Raw genomic sequence first — 26055 nt, forward strand, 5'->3', positions numbered from 1 at the left:
AGCACATTCATTTGCTCACCATTGCTTTATCCCTTTTGACCTTAATTTGAATCCCTCCAAGCTGGATGGTTGCATCTGCCAAGGCGGCTGTACCTTAACCTGCTGGGACCAAAAGCCTGACGCAGGGAAACTCTGTGCCATCCGTCTCTGCCTGCGGCCTCGCGTTACCTGATGTTCTCCCATTTTGTCCCTCGTTGCCCCCACCCTCCCGTGCTTCATGCATTCCGTCTGCATTTGCTCTGATGACTTTAAGCAGAGGCTGAGCCTGTGCGGTGCTGTCCCCTGCCCCTGACGGTGCAGCAGAACCGCGGTTCTCAGCTGCTGGGGCCGTCGTGGTAGGCAGGGAGGCTCTGCAGCAAAATGAGAAGAGTCCCATTATTTCCACCACCATCATTTCCCTGCTGTGCAGCGTGGCTGATGAGCTTGTCAGCCTTCAGATGACGGCAAGACAGAAGGTCAGTTATTGCTGACAATGGCCGAAGAGCTTGATCTAAGTAGCATGACCATGCTATCGTAGAGGGGCTCTGACTCAGTCTGTTCCTTTGCATAGCTTTGCTGCAAAACTTTTCCATCCTGGAGCCCGTGTCCTGCAGATCTTTCCAACCTCATCTGCAAAACGATCCCCCCCCCTTTCAGTGAGTGTCATTTCAGCTGTTAGTCACAGTCTGAGGCTCTGCAGGCTGTTTTTTCTTTAGGTGGAAAAGAAGAGGATGGAAAGGGATTGGGGTGGGGGGTGCTGTCTGTTTGTGTGGTGTGAGCAGAGGGTTGGTTCCCGAACCCCGCTTCTAAGGGACGTCTACACAGCTTTTTTATAAACAGCTCCAGGCAAGTGCTCCCAGTGCCTGAAGGCAACTGAAGATCCTAGAACTGTATTAGGGAGTTCATGAGCCTGGGTTTGGAGAGGCCTGATGGGTTGGGGCGTTATTGTGCCAATACCCCAGCAACATCACCGTATCATATGCCTGTGATATCCACATTATATAACTGTGAAATTAGCCTTAGATTCTGCTCTCTATTTGCCCTCACAGTCTGGTCTCTTCAGCCTTGCCTAAGCTCAGTGCTTTTCTGCATCTGGTCTTCCCTTGCCTCCTTCTTTCCTTGCTCTCCTGTCCCTCTCTCCAGAGCAGGGCTATGGTTGACATCTCCTCCTTGGTGGTGGGGAGGGAGAAGAGCTGGATGTTCTGTCCCAGCCCTCCCTGTTCTGCAGAGCTACTTTTCCTTCTCAGCTGATAGGAATTAGAAGGCCCCAAACTGGAGCATGTCCCCACCTGAGGGAAGACAATCCTGCGGTTTACCACAACCCACCCTAAGAAGAGATTCTCCGAAGTCCCACGCAGCTTTCCAAGTGGTTTATCCTTTCTGCAGCCTGGTGCTGCCACGGGGATAACACCTTGCACCACCCTCACTCCTTCCCCGTAGCGTTCGCTGCAAAGCCCCGGCAGGGATGGCTTTCTCAGGTTAGATGGACCCTGACATTTTTCTGGCTCTTTCCAAGCAGTGCATCAGTGCCGACCTTGCGAGACTGCATTAGAACAAAACCGCGGCGGCTCTTCTCGCTCCTTTTTTAATTTATTTCTTTTGAGGCGAGTGGCGCGGAGCCTGGCGGTTTTCGTCTCCCTCCTTGGGAGGCAGGGTTAGCAGAAGGGCTGCTCAGATGGCGCATCGGGCAGATGGCTGGAGGTAACCCCCAGGGTAACGCTGACTAAAGACCGCAAACTGCGCTGGGACGTGGCCAAGCGGAGGTCTGCGTGGGAGAAGGCAGAGAGCGGGACCCACCCCATCCGCGGCGCGTTCCCCAGCAGATTCCTGCCTTCCCAGTGGCGCGGTCCGTAGTGGTGCTGGGGGGGGGATGCAGGCACCATCTGGTCAGTGCTCCTGCCTTCCTTGGCAGGAGGAGGTCTGGGAGCGGTGGCTGGGGCTGCTGGTAGACCGTGAGCTGCTGCTCTGCGTGCCCTGGCTGGCTCAGCACGTGAGCTGAGCTGAGCTGGAAAAGCCACGAATGTCTCAGTGCTGGGAAGGGAGCGAACTGTAACAAGGATGAAAGTCGGGTGGTGGTTCCCTCTGGACGTTGGGGGCCAGAGGTGGCTGCACCATGGTGAAAATTATCTGGAATTGAGAGCTGGATGGTCTTTTCTCTTTAGTGCATTTGTGATTAATACAGCTGCTTTTATGAAGTTAAATTCCTCAGCTTGAACCTTGCCTTCTGCATCCAGATGCTGCAATACAGCTGTGCCTGTAGTCTAACAAATGTTACCCTTACCCACTTTGCCTTCTGTATCGGTTTCACGAGAAACCAGAGTGTGAAAACACAATACCAGCAAACCTAGATACAACAGGTTATTTTGCAGCAAGCAGGATAACCAATTGCTCAGTATCCTATCCTAGTCTCTGCTAAAAATGCATCTGTTTGAAGTGCATTTTTCAGTGAAAAAATGGCTCTGCATGATGCATAAAAAGACTCATTTCCATCAGTATACCTGGCCAACAAGGGCTGAGCTGGAATTTGAACTGAGTGGGAGCCCACTCACTTTTACCACTCATTTGCTATTTTAAAGGTTAATTTTTCTTTTCTTCTTTTTTTTTTTTTTTTCTTAAAAGGGCTTATGACTGTCTTTGTAGAAAAGACACAATGTAAGGACTGGGGAAAGAAGAGTGGTTAAAAATACCTAATTGAGCTATAGGAAAATATAATTTATGAAAGGAAAAATAACTATCCTAGTCAGTGCATTAACTCATGTCATGACTTTTTAATGGTAGTGTTATAGGTTAATTAGTATCTGTGCTGCCCTTGTGCCTACCAGAGTTATTCACAAGGGATCGTGGTCTCATTAGGTAGGACTCCCATAAAGACAATCTTTCTGTGAGTGGTTTAATATCTGTGTGCGTGCATGGAAATTTTTTGCTTTTATCAGCAGAAAAAGTAAGATACTAAAGGGACCAGAAATGGAAATACTTTAGAGTGACACAAAACCTGCACACTATTGAGATTCTGATTGGGTCCTTAAAGAGGAATTATTTTCTCTTGTATTTTCCTACACGTTGGCTTTCTCAACCTGCTTTAGGGCTGAATTCAGGCACCGAGAGCTGCAAAGTGTAACCCTCTGAAAGACCCTGCTTGCACTCCTAGCTCTTGTGCGGTAGAGGTAACAGCCAGCATGGCAATGATCCGCTCCCTTTGAGCATCACTGGGTGCGTGGTGGTAAAACCGGATTAATGTTGCATGGGCCTGTCAGCCCGCGCTGGCTGAATCCAGCAAATATCAAAGGTAATACAATGTTCCTCCTTAGCGCAGAGAGGGGAAAAAAGGCAGAATGACCTTTTATCTGTAAAAGTGAACGGACACGGGAGTGTCTGTGTCTGGAAAACAAGAGGCAGAGGGGTCTCGCTGAAATGATACCCCTGGCTGAATCTCCTGGTGTAAAACAGAAGGGGAAAGCTGAGAAAAGCCATGGGTTTTGTGCCTCGGTTGCTGTGCGTGTCGCACACCTTTGACTTGCACGTCCTCTCTCTTTCCTTCTCTCTTTGCTTCCCTTTAGCACAGAACTGACTTGTTCTCCAGTAAGTGGGATATCACAGCAGAAAATCTTGGTTTCTACTGGAGCTTCCAGACTGATGGTGGTCCCCACCGTGCTGGTGTAGGGATCTCTGCCCTGTTGCCCAGCAGGTCTGGTTCCCAGAGGGCTTTGCAGCTTGAAAAGGGCTTTTCACATTAAAAAAAATGGGTACTGCCACCTTGGATCACATATCTTTGAGAGAATTTGTAGCAACCCACACAGATAATTAAAGCAACTGTGTCTGAAAGCTTCTGTGATGGAATTTCTGTGACCAGTGTCAGAGGAATAAGTAAGCGCAGCCCAGAGGACAGCCGTGCATCCTCATGAACCCTCTACCAGCTGGGCACCTGGAGAAGCCAAGGGTGGGGGAGTCTGGACAATCACCTGCCTCTGATCCCCCAGGTCTCAACTGCCCGGGGCAGGGATGAAGTTCACCTTGCAGTATGTTACTGTCCCCCAGACGTGCTTGCACTCTGCCTTTGCCAGGAACTGGGATGCAGCACCAGCTACGTGTGATGGCACGGTTTCTGGACTAGAGCTAACTCATAGTTAGCCAGTCTCTGTAGGTGGAGTGAATATGTAATGACTTTGCAGAAAGATGGTAAAAAAACTTGGTTTACTGTTGATCCTGCTAGACTCAGGCCGGGGTAAAAAGCCTTAAACGTCAAAGCTATTTGTCAGCTTGCTTTCCTTGGAACAGCATAGACAACTCTGAAAGGAAAAAAAAATGCAGGGAAGTTAATTTATTTTTTTTTACTACTGCAGTCTGCTTCATAAAAGATCTCTTAGGACAAAGAATCCATGAGATTTATAAAAACCACTAGCAAAATCTGCTTTTTACTGTGTTTTCCTCCAGAAGGAATACTTTCCAAGTTGACAGAGACCATAGCTGCATCTTCTTTTGAATCTTGAAAAGCAGATCACAGGCAAGACTAAAGGAAATGGTGACCACCTGGTTTCTGGAGAGAAGCCCAATTGCTTCATTAAAAAAAGAGGTGTCACATGCTTGTTTCTTAAATCCTGCTAAATACCTGCTTAGCAGCTTTATTGACAGGTTTTTTCTCATGAACATTGAGCTGTTAAGCTGCTCCTGGTTTACAGCAAGAGGTTAAAGGATTTCTCAAAGCTCGCAATGAAAGCCTTACTAACTGGATTAACTGCTAACATGGATTTAGGCTTCCAGTCAGATTAACCCCCATTGCTCAGAGTAGGTTCTTCTTGTTCATCTTTTCTTCCCTTTTCTTCTCCTTTTCCTCCCGGCTTTTCCCTTTTTGTTTGTCAGGAATAAGGGGAAAAATAAGCCTCTGTGCTTGTGTTTGAGCAGTGGGACGCCCTGCGCAGGGGCCTGGGAGGAAGGAGGCTGCTGCTCCTGGGATGTGACCTGGGTATGAAGCAGCGGCGCAGACTCAGTCCCTGGGGCTGGGCTGGGCAGTTGCCTGGCCTTTTCAGATCTGACTGTTGCTGCAAGGCCTTTAGAATAATGGGGGTAGCTATGATAAGAATAAGGAGAGTTATTAATTGGTCTACAGATTTGGCTTCTGCTTGCCTTTGCTATTCTTTCCCTTAGATTTCCTGCGCAGCATGAGAATCATGAACTCTTATAAAGTAATTTAACTATTTACACACCTGGCTGGGCAGTTAGCAGAGAAAGCAGCTCAAACAGGATAACCCGTGGTCCTCATAGCACCAAAGACCTGGAGTTAATCTAATTTAGGCTGTAGTTAAATGTGTATTGCTTCAGCATCTTAGGAGGACTTAAGGACCATCTGCGCTCCTGCTTTTGGCTGATTGTTTCTGCTGTTGCGCTGGTTTCTGAGCTAGTGTATGCATTTGTAAGCAGGCCTACAGTCAAACTACCTACTGCCCGATTTAGAGGCATTTCCCCCTCTCCTCTGTGTAGTAACGTGCCTATCCACAAGCAGTCTAGATGCCTGATGAAGGGGTGAATTCGGCAGCCCCACTCACTGCTCTGTGAAGGCCATGGTCCTGGAGCTGGTCTCTCAAAGTAAGGATCTGCTCCAGCCCGTTTCACAGGACCTGCAGTGCAAGAATCCATTAGCAAATGCTAAAGGATGGCAGGGGAAAGCAAACAGAGACATAGGCTGGAAGGAGCTGGGGCGCAGCAATGTGGCTGCTCTTGCCTGACCAAACTGGCATATGAGTTGATTCCCAGCCCAGAAAAGAGATCAAGGAATTGAGCCAACGCTTTTTCTGTTTCCCTGTCATCTGCTTACTGCACAATTCAGACCTCTCAATTACCTTTTTTTCCCAGGGTATGACAAGCGATGCAATGCCCACGTGATGTTCAGCACACCGGGGTCACGACAGTCTCTGGCCCATGCGAGGAGTTGCAGTGCTTGGCTGCCCCTGGGGAGTCAGCCTTGTACTGGGGCCACTCAGAGCCCCCCCGCAGGGTGGTGGCATGTCCCCAGGGATGGAGCTGTCTCTCTCTTTTAGCTCGCTCTGTCTGCTGTGCTGGCTCGGCTCTAAGTCCAGCTGGCCCAGGACCATGTTGCTAAACAGAGACTGAAATGTAAGAAACTCCTGCACAGTGTTTGCACCTCGTTTAATATCGCCCACGAATGTGTCCAGTGCCTGGCAGCCCTGGGTGCAGCTGGGTCTCACAGTATCACTGAGTTCCGGTGCTTTTTAAACAAAGTTCTTTCTAAGCTTGCTGTCTGATGATGCCAGCGGGTACTCAGGAGGTCTAGCAGTCTTTCTCTGGGCCCCTTGGGTTTTTGTGCATGTCTGTTCTGCTTTGTGGCCATCCTCCCTCTCAAACTGTTCAGTCTCTGCTCCTCTGAAAGGCATCAGCAGGATCCAGACGACCCTGCTTTCTCATTTCCCTTGAACACTGATCAGCTCTCCCGTGCAATTCTTAATCTCATGTTCTTTGAGTCCCCCCCAGCTGCCTTTATCCTCATCTAATGCATTTTATCTGAATTCCTAGCCTCCATTTCTGGTTTCCCCTCCACCTTCCTTCTCCCCCACCACATGTCTCTTTAACCTTCCATCTCACCATCTCCCCTTCTCCTGGGAGAGCAGCTCCTCCTCCTCTTTCCTCCAGCACATCAGGCTTCTCTGCTTTCTCCCTGGTCTGCACCAAACCTCCCCCAGCTGCTCAGCATCAGCCTGTTCCTGCCTCATCACTGCCAGGGGATTCTCTCACAGATTTCATTTACTAATTTCTTCCCACACCTCACTACATATCCCTTAGGGGAAACCAGGTCACTCATTTTGTGCTTTCCATCAGCAAATGCCGAGTTCTTCAAGGCAACCGCTCCAGGTGTGTGACACAGCTAATGCTGTCACCCAGAGGCAATGGTTCCCTGCAAGACCTCTGACAAAGGTTTCAGGTGGTGGTGTTGCCCATCTGTCCTCTGGCAGGTTTTGCTCTCGACACATGCAAGGACCTCCGGAAACCTTGCAAGCTTGGACAGAGCCACATTTCTCTCTCTGCAGTGCTGGTGGCCTTAGACATGCACTTGGGAGCCATCCATATCCTGCCTCCCCGCTTTGGACATCTGAACGGTTATTTGTGGAATTCCTTATGGTTTGACACTTGGCATTTTACAGCATGGGCCTGTCATATCCCTTTTATATCAGATGATAAAAATAATGTTTCCTAGCCCTACAGCCGGCGGTGATACTGGCCAAAGAAAAGGGAGAGGGGGGGGAAATAAAAATAAAAGCTATTAGATAAAAAGGCAGGAAGGAAGTGGGCTGGTTATGGGGTACAAGGGAAGGTGACCCCCTATGATTTAGTGCGGCGATTGGAAAGGGTTATGGGTCGATGATCGGGAACATGGCAAGATACTGCCATAGCACTCTTAACTTAGCACTTTCCTCTCGGGGTACAAATTCACCAGCCCTGTGACGGGCATGAGGAGAGAGAAGTTGTAACCTGGATCTTCCTTTTTGTTCTTACAGATGCTGCAGAGCTCTTCTGAGCTCTGTGCAAGTTGAAACAACCTTAAGTTTCTCCAGTTTATTCTCTCTATTCCTTTAATTCCCCTTGAGCCAAGGGAAGCAAAACCTTTGACTCATTGACAAGACTTTGCTTCCCACTGCCTGACATTCAAATGCCCCTTTACTGAAAATGCATGGGCTCTGTCTGGGGGAGAGCTCTGCCTTCAATTGCACAGCAGTCAGGAGGCCCCCTGCCCTCCCAATCTTCTTAAGGGGCTGTTTTTGAAGCCGTTCCTCATAGCAACTGTGGCATAAAAGCACTTGAGTGTGACTAAGTATTGGCCTTGATGGATTTCCTAGGTCTAATCCCAGGTGCATTATCCCAGTGTTGGCATTGCAAGAAGAATGATGAATTTTAATAGCAAATCAGAGACTTCCTCATGGTCGCATTCCCTCTCTGAGAGAGCTACCAGCTGTGAGTTCTGAAATGGGCTGTGGCCATCTCTCTGCTGTTGTGGACAGCATAGGGTTGTGAGTCAAGTACTTGCTTGTGTAAGAAGAGGTTGCATTTGAGATCTCAGCCTGTTGAGCCTGGTCTCTCTCTGCCTTATGTCCCAGTGGGTTTGTTATGGGACAACCTTCTGGCAACCCTGCCTGTTAACAACAGGAGCAGCTTCTACTGAAGATGAATTCTCTCCCACCAGTGCCAGATAGAAACGCAGATGAGGTGGCATGTTAAAGCTGTTGGGATTTTTCCATGCCACCTCCCACTGCCGGCAGACCCATCATACTCCCAGGACTCCATTGTGCCCATAGGAAGTAACCTCATAATTTCATCCTTGGAACAGGACTGACTAGCCTGTGGGGCCAATTTCCTTGTAGTGTGCTCCCCCAACACTGATTTACATGAGTGCTTTATATTAGTAAAGTGTGCAATTTGTGATATTTCGTTGTTAAGAAATGTCTGCCAGGTGTTATTGGTTTGGTTTTTGGCATGTAATGGCCAAGGTAGCAAGCACTAATAGATGGTTCTCTTTGACCATTTTCAACAGTCACCTTGCCTACTTCTTGCTGACACAGTTCTTATGGTAATTAATGAGCTGGCACATTCCTAGGAGCCTTGTCAATGAATTAATCTCTGCACAGAGGGAACAGCTGAACACAGGTTCCTCTTGTCTCTGGCAAACAGGGGAGATGAAGAACCTGCAGGCAGGTGGTGTCCCTGTCTGTGTAAGGACTCCCTGCTTCAGGGGTGGCTGAAATTATGCATATTGCATATATTTTGTACACTTCTGGTTTTATCCTCTTTCTGTTTTTATCCTCTTGAGCTTTCATGTGTCTGATTAGAGTTTCTGGTGTGGTTACTTTGCCTGGTGAGGAAGTGCAGTTCATTATTAACTTGATGCTACAGGAGCAGAGAAGAGGTTCAGCTTCACCAGTTATGTGAAGGCATCTATGTGGAAGCATTTTGTCCAAGTAAGCGAAGAAAGGTGAGATCTAGAAGGATGATTAACCCAAGGAGCTTGTTCTCGATAAATTGTATTTCATGTTTGGTCACACTCTGGAGCAGAGGCTGGAAGTGAAACAAGGGAAAACAGTACCTCCCTGTAGGGCTCCAGACATATGCTTCATCACCACTGGAGGAAAGGTGTCCATAAAGGCAGCGAAGGAACATGCCCTTCCTCCTCCCAAGCTCAGCAGATTGTAGGGAGCCCTGTGGCCTTGCACTGCCATCCTTCTCTCCCGTATCTCATTATGCTCAGAGACTCAACAAACTTGAAAGAGCCTGTCCAGGCAGCTCCTCACTAAATCTCCCCAAGGACCACATGTCACAGCTGACCTTGTGCTACTCCCAGTTTGCAATTTTTTTCTTAAACGTTGGTCAAAGCCCCTCAATGAATTATCACTAAGGGGTGGGGAAAGATGAATGACTGGTGGTCTCTGAAGTTGTCTCCAATGTGAATAAAGCAGAAAACATGAATGTGAAGAATTTGTGGCTAAAAACAAAGCTCTGCCTTGAGAATTCATTGGGGGCTGAGTTTCTGTTGCCTTCCTTGAGCCATCTTCTGGTAAGTGCATCAGTGGGTCATTGTAAATCCTGTTCAATGTTCAGGAATCTCTCCTGAAGAATAGGAGAAATCTCTCCTTCTCCAGTATGACTCTCCTAAAGGAAAAGGTTTTGCTCTTCTGCAGTAGAGGTGGAAACAAGTCAATAATGTGGGTCAGGGCAAGCCCAGGATTTGATTCTACTTTGTGGTCAGGTTTTTTTTTTCCAATATAGTACTTGAAAAGCTGTTAACAGAGGGAGAGGAACAGCTTCTGAGGGGAAACCAGCTCTATATTGGAGTGTGTTTTGGTCTTATATGGCTAAATAAGAGCCAATGAATTCAAATGTTAACAGATGTTGTTTATTCTTCATAAAGTTTGAAGTAACTCTGAAACATCCAGCACCGGGTCTTTGGTTGTGAATCACCTGGGCAGAAGGATATTTAACTTTTAAGTTTAGGAGCTGTTCCCAGAGTACTAGGCTAATAACCTGGTTATACAGTCAATGTTGTATTAGAAGTCCCAGGGCTGCTGGTATTGATCCCAGTATTGGCCTAAAGTAACTCATGCCTCTGTTAGGAAAGAAAATAGTATATTTGCTTGAGGGACAAGGTGATCTGTGAGAACAAAGAAACAGATATTTTCTTAGAGTGTCTAGGAGTGAGACATGGAATTTATCATCTGGTTTAGTATTTACTTCCTCTTTCCTCTCTAGTTGCTAACCCCAACCCGCCATGGGGAAACCTCTTAAGGCTATGGCATATCTCTGCTTATTTGATTGCCCAAGAGATTGGAAAATGGTCTAAACCAAGGTCAAATCCATTCACAGGTAACGAGGGGATTGACTTAGGTAAGGAAAGGATGGAAACTGGCTACGGTTCTGCACTGAAGCTGCTGCCTAAGCTCTCAGGGGAAAAGTTGGATTATTGCTTGTCTGTGGGATACTGGCTCTCCCCAGGACTGTGGATGTTTCCCTTTCATTGTCGCCAAAGACATCTCAGTGATGAAAACAAAAGAAAAGTAGCATGACTGTTTTTTATAAAAATATATTTCCCATTTTGGTTGAAAAGGGAATCTCCTAGGCCTTTACTTTTCTAAAATCATACAGGTGCATCAGAGCATTTCCAAGCCAATTTGTCATCATTTCAACAACTGACTGCCTCTAGTAACAGAGAGGACAGTGCAGCTGGGTGCTAACCCTTTGATGTACAGGTCTGTTTGACCCAGCTCCAACCCACAGTATCAGAAGGACTTTCACAGTGTTTCTTCAGCTTCAGTGGATTAGACTGAGCTGGATTTTGCACTGATATTTCAGTTGTACTTTTATTAATGTAGAATTACTCTAAAAATGTCATCTGGAAGAACACATGAATACTGCACTTATACCTAAGGACATTATTATGGTCAGTGATGCAGCTAACACACACATGTCCAGTCCAGCATAGATACAGTGACTGTCTTGCTCTATTGAACTGCTAAACTATTTTTGGTTCACATAAGTGCTTCAAAACTGCAATGATAAACAGACCAGAAATTTCTACAGAGAGCTGAAACATTCACCTACCTCTGCCTTGATATTGCAGAATCCCTAGAGATTTATGGTAAACTGATCTCATTTGTGACCCCTAAGAAAGAGGTAGATACATCCCAATCTAATGGCTGAATGAAGTTCCTCTAATGTGTTTACTTCTTCTTGGGAGTATTCACAGCATAGGGTGTTAGCCAGCTAATTTAGACGGCAAAGCTGATCAGTGGGAAGACAGAGGCTCCCTCTGTAGTCCTCAGCGTGAGAGTGGTGTTTCCAGTGGAAAACTCTGAGCTGAGAGGTGGCTCAGCTCTTTCAGATGAAACTTTCCACAAAGATCTGTTGTGTGGCTGTAAGTTAGCAAACCAAGCTTCATCTTCATGAAGAAAGGAAGGAAACTTGCCAAAAAAGCACAATATGAGCCAATAAAATAAAAACGTTCTGGCTTCCCTCATGCTAGAAACCGCATTGTGTGCCATTTATATTAACTATCCTTTTCAGCTTACAGAAGGCTATAGCTGGTTGCTTCAGTTGTATCTCACAGCACAGAGTTCCAGTGGTTATTTTTGCTTAAACACTTAAAAGTGTTTTCTTTATAGATCTTCTAAATTGTCCCAAACCGCTTTCTCAAATGTCAGTGAAAAAGCAGAAGTGCCAAATACAGTATTTTATGTTCATGACCACGCCTGTGCTGTATCATCTCATTCATCTTTCTGATTTCTGTTCAATAGCCATCATCTTTATAGCTTTTCTCCATGGAGAAAAATCTCTATTATCCTTACAATCCTTTTTGAAATTGTGTTAATTTTTTACCATTTCCTCTTAGGTTTATGACACAGATCTGATCACAGCACTCACCATGGAAATTACTTGTGGTTTCTCTAGTGCACAGCACATTGGTACTTTCTGTTTCCCAATATTTTGACTCTGGAGCAGATGTTTAAACACCACAGATGTTTTGAGCAGATGCGTCAGAGTGTTTAAGCATGCTGAGCTGATTGAAATGACCTTTGTATTCTCAGGCCTTCTTTCCCTCACCAGACATTACAGTGAGTTTAGATCCTTTCAGACAAACTATCCCAACATTCGCCATTGTCTACAACAAACATTCTTTGAAGCTGTGCTGACCAGCTCTCTTGTATTTGGTAGTCTTTCTGAAATGCCTCATGAGATCTTACAAGTCCTGTTTAATTCTCTATTTCCCTGTAGGTTTTTCCATCTCATTATTCATTCTTTTGCTTCCAGAAGCTAATAGATATCTCCAGACCTTGCACTGACCATAAGACTTTTATGGTTCTCTTTTCTTCTACCTTGAAGGCCTTCTACGGAATCCAGGCAAACGCAGTGTGGCTCTTTGTCTCCCTCAAGTGACTAACACAAATACCAACCTCTGTGCAGTTGTAACATCCTCCTGTGAATTAAACCCTAAGGTGTGCTGCTCCCCTTGAAGAAGCTCATCTGTGGTTTTTTCTCTTATTTCTCTGGAAACATAAATCTGCAGGTTTTTAAAAAGAGGCTTTGTTCTTTGCCTGGAAAGGTCAGGATGAGAGGATGATGGCCTCAGACTCTCCTCTGACATTGCTGCTTGGGTAGATAAAAGATATGAGATGACTGCTCCAGACCCAACATTTTCCAAGACATCACCTCTAACTCATCTTACTTCCTAGCAGTCTGAAAAATTCCACATTTAAAATTTACACCCGGGTCTGTCTCAGCAGCTGCGGTGGTGAGAGCAGACCTTGCTGAACTGGCTAAGGAGAAGTGAAGGTGGCTGTGCTGCTTCCAACCCAACCTGCCGCATCCTCGCAGGGCTGCGTGGCGCTGCGTCGTCTCCTTGGCCTGGCAATTTCTGCCCAGAGCTCATTACACATCGTTACTAAAGTTGTGCTGAGGAGATCAGAGCCAAGTTTGCTTCTAGATACCTTAACTCAAGCTCAGGACACAGCAGAATTGTCCTTTGGCTCCTTTGTCATATATACCTGTCTTTTTTTCACGGTGTCCTTTAGATCTTTGTATACAAAGACAGTTTTTCCAAAGTCACCAGACACAGCTCCAGTCAGGGCAGCGGCATGTGTCTAACGAACATGGGGGACACTTGAAAAGACAGATTCCCAACTGACTGTCTCCATTCGCAGCAGCAATGATTAGCCCAGCTCTGAATGACAGAGTGCAATAAAATGGAGACAGCTCTGCCCTTGATGCATAATAAGTGAAAGACTAGTGGGAAATACCTCGGAAAAACTTTCCTACATTTAGATTAGATGAGTGAGCACAGCCCTTTTCCGTCTGTCTTTCTCTTCACTCAGTTGCAGCACCAGCCTAGAGCTGAGCCTTTGGTGTCTTTGCCCTTCTCTTTTCTACCTCCTTTTGCAACTCCTAGGATGAAAAAATAATGTGGCTTTTCTAGCGTCCTAACCCCATTCTGTCATTCCTGCTGCACTCTTGTGAAATGCGCGTTACACTACAATAAAGCTGGTGTGCAGTCAGCATGGAAATGGTATTGGCAAAGCTGTAATGGAGGCAGCAATTTATGACTGCAGCCAGGTGGAGTTCTGAGGGATCGTACCTGAGCTAACATTACCTTGCTGCGAGCCACTGAATTCAGGTCTATCATTTTGGGCAGGTAAATCTCTTGGTGCCATTCAAGTGTGGCTACCACAGTGTTATCTTTTCTTTGAAAAAAAAATATTACTTTTAATTGGAATGAATGCCAGTCACTTGTCTCACATTTAAGAAGAGCTAATGAGAAGCAAGTATAAAGAGAGTAGAACAGGTGGTTCAAAACGAAAAATATTTTTTTATGATTAATTCTTAAGTATGCACATTTTTACGTCATTAATACCTGGAATTAGGCCAAGTGGAGCTGACCAGTCAAGGAGAAATTTTGTGGCTGCCTGACCTTGGAGTTTATAACTATTTGGGCCAGAGAGGCAGGAGGACGTGTACCCCACCAGGCACAACTGATTTCCTCTTCTTTCCCCCATCTTCACAGCCCAGTGCTTGGTCTCAAGAAGCTGCCCTGCTTGCTCACTCACCCCTTTGCCACAGCTGATGCAGGCTGAATCCTAAGTCTGTTGAGATATGGCTGCAGAGTTTTTGAGGGTGGTGCTTTGAGAAGTCACAGATTGCTTTCAGACTCCAATTTTCCGTTCCTATCCCATCTGCTGTCCCTGAAGAAGTGGGTACATCCCTCAGCGCAGGACGGGCCTAGGCACAGCTGGAGAGAGTGCATGTCCTGACACAGGCTTGGGCGAGTTCTTAACCTTGGCTTGAACCTCACGATCCTGATGTCCCTTTCCTTTCTGCCTTTTCTCTACCCTCATCATCTCTGCTGAGGCTGGATGAAACACAGAGGTAAAGAAGTCCACAGATTCAGGGGCTGGAAACATGGGGAGTTACGAGCTCCATCTGTTTCAGCCACTCCAGTGCAATTGGGTTTATGTTCCCAGAACGGGTTACGCCTTAGCTCTCTTGAACTTCCCCTTTCCTGCTCTGTCAGCACCATGGATCACACCCCAAATTTCACCTCGGATGGGAATTCACTCAACAGTTCTTGCTGCAGAATTATGCAAGAAAGGAAATTCAGAGAAGAGCATGCAGTTAAAGAAGAAAAGTCTTCTCTTGGTTATAGCTGTGAGTTGGGTAAAAATCAGAGTGAAGGTAATATGTCCTTTCCCATCCATTGCCACCTTCCCCCACCCTATTCAGAGCAGTGCTGCTAAAAAGCTGGTGCACCCTTCGTGCCTTTAATATCTTCATGTAAATAGTTTTATCATCCCTCTCAGCCAAGGTATCCGTCAGCTGCTAAAGGCATCATTTTCTGTTTATCTTCTTATAAGCTGCTGCTCCAGCGGAGCTGCAAAATTAACATTGTGCTCAGCAAAATGGTCTATGTAAAACAAGGGCAATTTATACAGAAATATCCATAATCCTTCACATTAGAATTTGGCTGTTAAAATTCTGGCACCTCTCGGAGGTCACTCTAACCTAGTTAAGTTCTGTTAAGAAAAGCTGTTATTACAGCTCACAGCTTTTTTTCCTACAATATTGTCTCCTTCGGCTTGCGCACTTCAGCGCTCACCTCTACTTCCCCTACCTTGCTGTCTGCCTCTCCTGATTTAAATTGCATTACTTTCTGTCATACATTATTGAAGACTAAGCCTAACTACCTGGACAGCGTGAAAAGTACTCAATAGTGGGGTTAAAGTTCCTGCAGTATTTCCTTTTCTTGTTTCTTCTTTTCCGTCTTTGGGGTTTCGACCATAAATGAAGCACGTTGAGGGAGGCTACTTGTAGAAAAGGTGCTGGGCTGGAACAGAACAGATGTGAATTCAGTTCCCTACTGTGACATGGGTTTCTTGAGTGTCCTTGGATATATAATTTTATTTCTCTCTTCTTTTCTGCCTCTCATTCTGCCTCATTCCCTCCCTCACTGCTTTACACACAATAATATTTACTTTCACCCTCTAGCATATCTCAACGTGTTTTTTCTCCCAGAGCAAATCATATTAACCAATGTGTACACAGTACTGTGGAGAGTAGGATTTCAGTCTTTGGACCTCAAATTTGATAATACCACACAAATAAATACATTAAATAAATACCTCTCCTTCCAGCTCACTCAGCATTAGTATACGCTGTTTGAAACAGAATGATGCTAAGGTTAAACTTGATCTCTCTTGCCTGAGGCTTTTAATGAAGTAAAAACGAGAAGATTTCATTCCAGTGTTAGTGTGGCAAGTCTATGACCTTAAATGGAGTCCTGCTGAATTTATCTGGGGGGTAAGCACACAACTATGTAAATATTTAGAGTCACTGGCTTCCTGGTACTTCCTTGTGCAATATTCCCCTTCATGTACTGAATAGCGAAACCTGGATCACCAGCTGTCCTGCTTCCATGGCAGAGGTCTCATGAGCATGTCAGGGTGTGTGGCAGGTCCTGGCTTCTTATAGGACAAGTTCCAAGGAAACACTTGAAGAAAAAAAATGGCACTTTGCACTTCAAGACATAGGAGAATTCCCCTAGCAGGCGTGGGGAAAACATCTCCCTTGCAAAGGAGTATAATCAGATGTTTCTGGAACCCTGACATGACAACAGGTTGGCTTTCAGGTCCTAAGTGCCATTGCAAAGTAGAAAAATGCTTATGCCAGTGTAAGTGGGCAAACCAAGGGTGACACACAGTGTCTGGTCAAAGAATCCTTGGGGAGTACTCCATAGGGATGTCCTGTCTTCTGGCAAGCAGATAAAGGAAACCTTATTTCTCCTTCGTAGGTGGCAGCACGAAGTTGCAAGATGTTCACTCTAAAGATGTGCTTGGCACAACTCATGGTAGAGTCCACATTCCTCATAACAGAGATAAAAGTGACTAAATCAAGGCTGCAGACAACAGCACCCTTGAATGAAAGGAAGTATCTTCCCCCACGCAGAAAGCAAAGTAATTACATCCACAGGACCCCAGAGAGCTCCTATCTCTACCACTGATATGAAGAAACAGACTGAGAAAGATCAGTCTGACAAACAATAATATATTTATACTGCAGTAATCAAAAGGGCACAGGCACTGGACCTTGGACTGTTGCCTTTCTCATTTAGGGCCCTTATCTGATAATGGCAGGACTGTTCCCTCGTGTGTTAGATTATGAAGCTACTCCAGGATATAGAGACTCCTATACTGTAAAGTTTTGCATTGGCAGAGGAGTGTATTTCAGTGGCCCAGGACAGGGTGCTGTGGTTAGATTCTGATTCAGCAAGGACACACCTAGCCTTCACCATGCAGGTAGTTTTGGAGGTATTAGTGAAACTAATTGTATTACTGGAAGCTAGTCCGTTGTTTAAACTTCACGTAAAATAAAGCGGCAGTGGTTCACTTGCTGCCTTGGTATAACGCACTGCAGGTTATTCTGAGCAGCCCCCTGGTTTGTTGAGGTTTGCAAGGACTCTGCAGTTTCACTGCAGGAGGCTTTGTTATAGCTGTCTTTGACCATGTCCTTGGGAATTTGAGCAGGCTGGGGTCTCCTTAGTAGCTTTATAGGATCAGAGAAAAAACAGGGGAGAAAAGGCTTTAAGAAGTTTCTTTATCCATTTTCCTCCCCCTTTAGCAAGGATCAGCTATCTATATATATCATTTCTGATGGATGTTTGTTCTTTAAAAGCCTCCAACAGTGAGACTCTACCACGCCCCAGGCAATCCACTCCAGTGCCCTACTCCCCTCACTGTTAGGAAGCTTTTCCTGATGTCTAACCCTCATATCTCTTCCTGCTACTTAAACCTGTTATTTCTTATGCTAGCCAACCTGGTCATAGCAAACAGATTTCCTTTCTCTTTCCAACAGTCTTTTTACAATTGCTCTGTCCATTGTTTTTCTCTTCTCTGTCTGAACCACCAGCTCCCTCATTGCTTATTTATAGATCACGGTCTTTGATGTTAGATAGTTCACATTTCTCTTCTCTGGAATTTCTGCAGTTGTTCCACTCCTTTTTTTGAGGTCCAGTGCCCCAAACTGGATGAAACTGAGGTTTTACTGATATAGGCTGAGGGAGAGAAATCAGTTACCTTCAGTTACAGCTCATGATATATTCCCATCGTTGCCATATACTTGTACGAAGATGATTTTTAACTAGGACAAAAGTTGGTGGAACATTATTTTCTTATTGTGGTAATTTAGACTTATCTGATGCCTTTCAGATGATGCTATTAAGTTTTATTACAACTCAGGTTCTTTCTTCAAATCGTTAAATCTCTAGGACAGCTAGTACTGATAAGGTGACCGTACTTACATCAGTCTTTGCTTTGAGTGTTGACATTTGAGTGGGTGCTGATAGCTGTTCCCAAGGAATCAGCGTTGCACTATGATTACCTGGTATCACAGATCCTGACTTTGAAATTAGAGTGTTTGGAGGTTGATTGTGGTATTTTTGTCCCCTAAGAGATGACGAGATGGCTGATATTGGACATGTGCTTCCAGTCAAGCAAATGGGAGCCAGCTGACCACTTTTCTCACTTTTCCTATCGTAACTTCCTTTCAGAGATCCTTTCATGTGCTTTGAAGAAAAGCCAGGCTAGGAGACTTATCTCTGCGCTGATACAGCATAGGGACAATTTCTTCCCATTACTGATAACAGACTATCGCCCAAACGCAGCAAAAATGAAAGAAGAAAGGGCAATGTGACTTCACCTGCCTGAAGGACACTTGTGTTGGATCCCACTCTGAGGCTGACATAAATGTGATAATGAGACACCCACAGAAATGATGAGAAAGAGCAATCCAAGTCTGAGTCCTGATAGTAGCCCTGATGGCAGAGGATCATGTTTCATACCGTCTTCTTGGCTCTGATGAGCACATGAGATAGAAACTTTTGTTGTTAAGGGAGAATAGTGGATTTGGCAAAACAAGGACAGAGGTGAAACTTCTCTCCTCCAAGGAAGTCCCTGACTGTGGCCTTTGACTTCAAAGGAAGGCTTGTAAGGAACAGCTGATGTTGAGAGGAGATGGGAAGCTTTGAAAAGTTTTGGTGTGTTTTGAGTTAAACCTTCCTTGCTTCTTTCCCTTCCCATTGAGGCCATGTGCAAGCCCTCCTCTATGTTTGTCTCTTTGTGTTCACTTTCCTGGGAAGGACCCTCAAAGGCTCAGAGATTATCAAAGAACCTGTAACAAAAACAGGTCAATTTTCCACAGCTCTTGAGTCTGGATTGAGCTTTTCTGCTAAAATATAAAAATTCAAAGAAGACCGTTGCACTGCTATGAAAGAAGAGAGGAGACAGACCTTTTTTTTCCTATTTTGGGTGCTTTGCGGATGATTCCAACAGGTAACACATTCCTAGCTCTGAACGTCTTCAATAAAATCCAAATTTAATCTGTTGAGATCAAGGTCTCTCCTTTCATATTGTCATTTTTTTAGATACAAGGGCTTCCTCTCTTTGCACTGTGTGAATCCTATTTAAAAAGGACCCCCTGACAGTGATGTTCTTTAAACTAGGCCATTAGTCTTGTGACAGTGCACCAGGCGATTAATAGTGAGTTAGTGAAGCTAACTTCACGTTGCCTTACTCAGGTTCTTCTAAGAAACATAACTTTGTCTAAGGAAATCAGAAAGGGGACACTATAAAATGTATAAATGGGGACACCATGGATGGGACAGCAAAGCACCTGGAGGGCTTTCAACCCTGCATCTAGTCAGAATCTTTGGTTTGGCACAAATCTGCTGGTGTGACCTTCTAAAAAAAGCCCCATGGCCTGAGATTCACTCAATGCAACCATAGCCATCACAAAGACAGGTCTGAATCTAGGGAGAGATTCAGGTGCCTAGACTTGTAATGCTACTATGCATTCCCAAAAGTATGAGAGACATCCGCATTGGGCTTTCTGGAGACCCAGCACTTTCAGAAGTTAGGTGGGAGACCCTCAATTATCTGAAGTGGTAACAAACACCTGTGCTTAGGAACCTGAATTGATCCCATAAATGGCTCTTGGAGAGATCTAGAATCTCCAAGGACAATTTAGCCCATCCAAAGATATCTGTAGAAAGTAGAAGTATGATGGGTTTGGGAGGAAACTCCAAACCTTGTTCTTCGATTTGCCTATTATTGCAAATCTACAGCTCAGTCCTCACATGGGGTAGACCCAGTACCATCTAACCTTAGGCTCTGAACCTGCTGGTGAACTGGTGCAAATGGGAAGGATGATACAAAACAAGGACCGTAACAGTGTTGTGCTAAGGAGAAAAACTGGTTCACTTTTGAAATCATCATAAAGGAAAATGACAAGAAACATGGAAACGTCGAATTCACTTTTAATTGCACAGATATAGTCACATGGTAAAATAAATGAAGAAGGAAGATTTTTAACTGTCCCAGTATTCAGGACATGTTTTCACTCTAATATGCTGTGATTCAGATTTGCTACAAAACCTCAGGCTGCAATAGAAAAGAACCTGTTTTGTTATGTTTTTCTATCAGATTTTCTTGCTCATAGCTATAAACACCTGGAAATCCCAGCAGCATCAGCAAAGCGCTGTGCTGTCCTCATGCTCAAGAGAATGTAAGAGAAGCTGACTGAAGATTGTGTTGACTGGACCACAACAGCCCGGGCACATTTAACTGCAAGACGTGGTCAAATGCTTTGTCAGGTCCCTGCATACTGTGAGCTGTAATATGTACTAACTGGCAGTTGTGCTTCTTGAAAGCATGCTACATGGAAGCAACATCTCTGCCACATGTGGTCTGGATGTTATGGTCATGCTAATTAGTCCATGACCAATGCTCCTACCCTTCCCTGTCCCATAGATATGCTGTTGTTTCATACCCTGCCATTCAGAAGTGTGATAAAAGGCATTAAAAGCAGAGGGGTTTTTGTCTTATCTCTTTGAATTCCCTTGCTTTGTGGGTTGCATTTCAATTCCAAATCTTATCTGGATTCAGCCTTGTGGGGGTTTCATTAGATCTACAGAAAGAATGGAACACTGAAAAATACAGAGAGAGGCAGGAGAAAGACTAGCTTTACAGTTGCATTTGACCTAAAGAACTGAGCTAACATATTCTTGGTGGTTCAGGTTTTGGAAATTATAGAGTTCTCATATAGGACAAGCTTGTTGGCTCTTTTTCTCAGTGTACACGATGAGGTTATATATTTATTTTAGAAAAACACTTAGCCAGAAGGAAGACAACATGTAGTGAAAGATAAATTATGCAGATAATGTTCTATTATGTGCACAGAGTAAAAAGTACAAGGGACATGAATTTCCCCAGGGAGACACCTCTGAGAAGGGAGGCTGGGACAACACACAAAATAAAATGAAATAAAATAAAGAACAAGATGAAGGAAAAAAACAGAATTGGAAGTAGTAAGTTCTGGCAGATTTTGCCTGAAGGAAAATGAAGACTGAATGAGAAAAGATTGTACTGGGGGCAATTCCTTCCAAAGAAAGGACTTCCTATATGCTATGTCACTTATCAAGGTCACTACTCCAACTCCTAAGGACAGCGTTTTGACCCTGCAGGTATCTATGGAGCTTGGAGTGAGCGACTGGAAAGTGTGAAAAGAATCATTGTAGAAAACAACTGGCAGCATCTCCTCCCTCCAGGCGTTCCCTTTGCTCTGAGGTGGGGAATGCACTGGCTTTTTATAGTTCTGGTCTGTGCTATATGGCCTGCAGAGGCCTGGCAGGATCAATTCCTGTGGGTTGTGTGGCAATGCAAGATCAGATACAGCAGGAAAAGCAGCCCCTGGTCTTATCAGAAACGGGCACAAAAGCACGGCTGAGGGTGGAGTAATCATTGTACTTGAGAAGCAGAACACAGAGAGAGTCTCAGTGGGCAGTAACGCTTCATTTCATCAGGAACAGCAAGAAGATGCTTCTCTAAAGTCTCTCTTGTTTCACCCCTAGAGCTGTACCTTGTGACAGCAGGTCTCAAAGCTGGCGTTTCGAATCAGTCCCTGTAACTGCTTGCACTGATGCTCAGCTCCACTGCAGCAGTCCTTCTCATACGTTTGTGCTTCTCCTGCACAGTGCGGTGGGCTGAACTGTGCTCAGGTGAACAAATTGAGGGAATAAAGTAGGTTGGGTTTTTTCCCAACCCTTGAGATAGGTCCGTAAGGTGGTACTCTCCTCCTGTGACTCGGTGCACACAGGTTTTCCTCAATGTGTTCAGCCTCAGAGTCCCTGACCTGGCTCTTGGAGTCCTGGAGATGAAGTACTGAAGGGATACAGTATTTCACAGGGTATGCTGCAACCATGGGCAGAAATGTCATTGGCTCTTCCCATGTGGTTGCCATCGCAAGCTTCACTGCGATAAAAGATGAGAAAACAAATCCAGGTGCTGGAACCCCTTTGGCTCTACCTTCACATATATGTTTGAGGTGACCACTGTGCTACGTATTGACCTTCTGCAAGCAGCCGCTGTAAGAATCACTCCCGTTCTCTGTGCTCACCATATTACAGTCCCACATTAAGTAAACAAGCCTATCAGTCTTTTGGGTTTGTGTTGACACTTGCAGGTTCGGAGACATTTTGTTTTCCTTATTCTCTTCAGTGCATAACTGACCAGCTTGTGTTCGTGTTTTCTGTCCCTTACAGCTTTCTACCAGGCATTAGTCACAACTGGAGACTGGACTAATTTGCTGATGTTGCACAAGGAATTGTCTCTCCTGGAGACCTGGCTGATGTGATCAGAACTCAAAAATGCTGTTCAAGCAAGTGGTTCTGTATTTTCGCTCAGGTCATTGAGGCTCCCTTTTCCTTGTCATCTTCCTGCCTCCCTTGCTATGTAAATCTTTTTTCCTCTGTCTTTTGAGTTGCTGGGTCCTTGCCCTCAGATCTAGGATGGCATGACTTTCACAGCATCAGCACCACAGATTTGAGGGATACAGGAGAAGAGGGTCCAATGTATTGCTTGTAGCTGATCTGCTGTCATGCCTTGCTTTCCTTTTCTGCTGTCTCCTTTCCACAACAGCTACACCTTGGAGGCCAAGCAAAGAAATAAGTCCAAATGGCTTGCTTTCTGCTCACCCTCCCTTTCTGGTTAAAGATATTGTGAGTGGTTGCATGTAGACTCTTGTTTTTCATAGCCACTGGTGGTTCCACCATCTGTGAATTTGTCTAATCCCAATAGAATTTATTTGCCTTGACTTAAAATTATTCCCTATTCCCTTTGTAATAGCTGCTGGCAAAGCTGCTGTGCTCCTGATGGATTTTGTTAGGTCTAAGTTTGATAGCTTACTTATGGCAAAGACCAGCAGTCTGTTAAAATGGTATCATCTCTGCATTTAATACTTCTCTGCCCCCCAGCTCTCATTTAATCTAAGTATTAAACATCATTCACAATGTTGCAAAAAGCAGTTGCTGTTTGCAATATTAGGAAGAGAAAGTAATAGGAAATAATGGATAAAAAGGTAAGTACTGAACATCAGCATCTTTGGTTGTTGTATATTGATAAAGGATAAAATAACTGCTGTCTCACACCCTGCTCCTGAAGTTTTCCCTTCTTGACAAAATGGCCTATATGATGGTGAATGTCTCTCTATCATCACTATCCTATCTGTGGACTCACAGATTTCTTGTATTTGTGCTCTTATTTACAAGTAAAATGTTTTCAAGTTTTATTCTTGGCCTTTCCTCGTATTGCCCATAAGTATATCTTTTCTTGTCAGTATCTGCTTCTGTTATTTAGCACTACTTTAGAAAACAGCTGGTGCCCCCAGGGTAAACGTTTAAACAGTGTCCTACTCTGACAAAATTCTGCTTTATCAGCAAACCATGTTGTGCATATTTCTCTCATTGTTTTGCAAATTGCAATTACAAAATGCTTTTGCATTTAAACAGGATCTCTCTGACCTAAGAGATAGTAAAAATTATGTTAGAGAGGGCACAGTAACTTGATGCTCTGACCTACCCTAAATAGCTGGACTTGTTTCACTTGGGCAAATTATATATTTATAGCAACCCATTATGTCATCAAAATACTTCAGCAGAGATGCTGCAGCTCCAACCTACATGAATATTCTTTTGAAGGGCTAATCAGAAGAGATATACCATCAAGATTATGCGCTTTAAAAACACTGTTCTAGACAGCACTGTCCGAACTAGGCAACAATAATCAATCAGTTCTGATTAATCAGATCATATAGATTCTTGCTACTCACCAGTTCTCCATGATCTTAGTTCAGATCAAATCTTAGGCTGGAGACATTGATTTTGTGCCACTGTTTGAAAATCAAAAACCTTTCCTCTAGATCACATCAAAATGATGCTCATGAGGTCCCTTACTGAAAGCACCAGGACATACTTGAGGATTTCAGCTTAAGAACATTCCCCAGGTCCTTCCCGGCTTTGCTTACCCATGTGTACCTAACAGGCTATGTAAGAACAATATCTCATTCTCATTTAAGTAGTCTTTATGCTACAGGGACCAGCTGGTGGTCTCCTAAGTGTCCAGGAGATGAACCAAATAGAAGATTTTGAAAATAAAACCAGCTCTGTGTGCTACAGCCAGAGCAGAAGGCAAGGGCAGTGTATGAAGATTGCTGTGCTGAGTTACCCCTGTCTTCTTTCATTGGGCAAGAGGCTAGCTGAAATTCTTTGATGGGCTGGAAGTGGAGGTTCAGGGACAACGTACTGTGTCATGAAACAAGCAGATCCAGTGCAAGCCATCTTGTTAGGTGAAGGTATAAGAGGTTGTAGGAACTGCACGTTGCACGTGACTAAACAGAGAATATTAATTTCCACAAGGGCTTATTCAGATACTTTCATGGCTGTTGACATAAAATGTAAATCATGAGAACAGATGACTTGTCAGAAAATAAAATATTTTTTAAACCAGAGATGCTCCTCAGTGCTTTTCAAGGGAAATGCCTGGCGATGCATTCCACAGTAGTGCAGCAACTGTAGGCATTACTGGTTTTAGCTTCTGCTCTAGAAGAGATAAAAGATATGTGCTGAAGAAATTGGGCAGGATTATGCGTGCCAGTGTGTCTGCATGCTAAATATCTTCTCATCTTGCAGTCTCTGCGTGAGGAAACTCCCCTTCAGGGGGACTTCTGTCTGGAGAAGGCACATATGCAGTGAAATATGTTTGTCTGTCCGCTCAGTCAAATGGGGCTGGGACCATTGGTGTTTTGAATGTCTTTGCTTGGCTACTTTGTGCTTTTGGAAACCAAGGGGAGAAATAGCTTTAATTCTTGTATCTTTTTTGCCTAGAGCCATGTTTCCATGACCAAATTTGCAATCAGAGCCCAGTGTTTCCAGCTTTCCTTTGATAACTTAGCAGAACAGCATGGTGCAAAATTTTACCTTTCCCTCTTTTTCCCTTTTAACAGACTTTAGTGCCTCATTGTATGTTAGGAGCATCTCTCATTAGGATTAAAGTAACTTGGTCCCTCTGTCTGCTTTGGATATGCACATGGTGCTTCCTGAACCTCAGCTATTCTCTTTGTGTAATTCTGCTAATGAAATCTGGTCATAGAAGAGATAGTTTGTACTTGTAAATCCATGGCACAGGCAGGGTATTACTGTATTGCTTCCCGTCTGCTGTCACTGAGGTCACTGTTCTGGCACAGAGTGAAACATGAACAGCTGCAGAAATCCAGTGATGGCCTGCTATTGCTTTCTGGAGGGATGAATGTGGAAATAAGTGTCAGGAAAAGGAAATTGCCAGCCATGCTCTCTGTCCTGGCCATTTGCTTGTGGGAAAGGGTTGGCAGGTGGCCTCCATTTCTTCCCTGGAGGGTGAGATTATCCTTTTTTTTTTTTTTTTTCCTTCTATCTGCTAAGCCTCTGCTCAGACAAAACTGCCATAAAATACTTTTACACATGATTATTGACCTCACCCCCAGTTCAGGTCTGACCTTTGTTGCACTCCATGGTGGTAATTTTGAGGACTTTCCCCAGAAGCTGCGCCCAGAAATAATTTCTGCTCCTTTTGCTAGAGAGTGAAGTCTGTCCTTTGCAAACCAGGACAATAAGGATTAACTATCCCACCTGGCCCTGATGATGCTCCGTGTTCACTGTGCAGCTAAATGCATGTGCTAACGTTCATATAATGTAGAGGAGTTATGAATGTAAGGGACAGGGACAGTTCATGACCTGAGAAACAGTGTATACATGTGTGAGTGTTATTGTATGGACTGTCTGTACGGGGCACTGACTTTCTGGTAAACTTCTGTTGGCAAAGTGGTCTTCAAAGGTGTCGTGGTTTAATCCCAGCCAGCAACTAAGCACCACGCAGCCGCTCACTCACTTTCCCTCCACCCCTGCAGTGGGATGGGGGAGAAAATCGGGAAAAGAAGTAAAACTTGTGGGTTGAGATAAGAACGGTTTAATAGAACAGAAAAGAAGAAACTAATAATGATAATGATAACACTAATAAAATGACAACAGCAATAATAAACGGATTGGAATGTACAAATGGTGCGCAGTGCAATTGCTCACCACCCGCCAATCAACGCCCAGTTAGTCCCCGAGCGGTGATCCCCCCACCCCCACTGCCCCCAGTTTATATACTGGGCATGACGTCACCTGGTATGGAA

This window comes from Haliaeetus leucocephalus, unplaced genomic scaffold (genome assembly GCF_000737465.1).
Source record: "Haliaeetus leucocephalus isolate CR32 unplaced genomic scaffold, Haliaeetus_leucocephalus-4.0 Scaffold656, whole genome shotgun sequence".
In the NCBI taxonomy this organism is placed as follows: Eukaryota; Metazoa; Chordata; class Aves; order Accipitriformes; family Accipitridae; genus Haliaeetus; species Haliaeetus leucocephalus.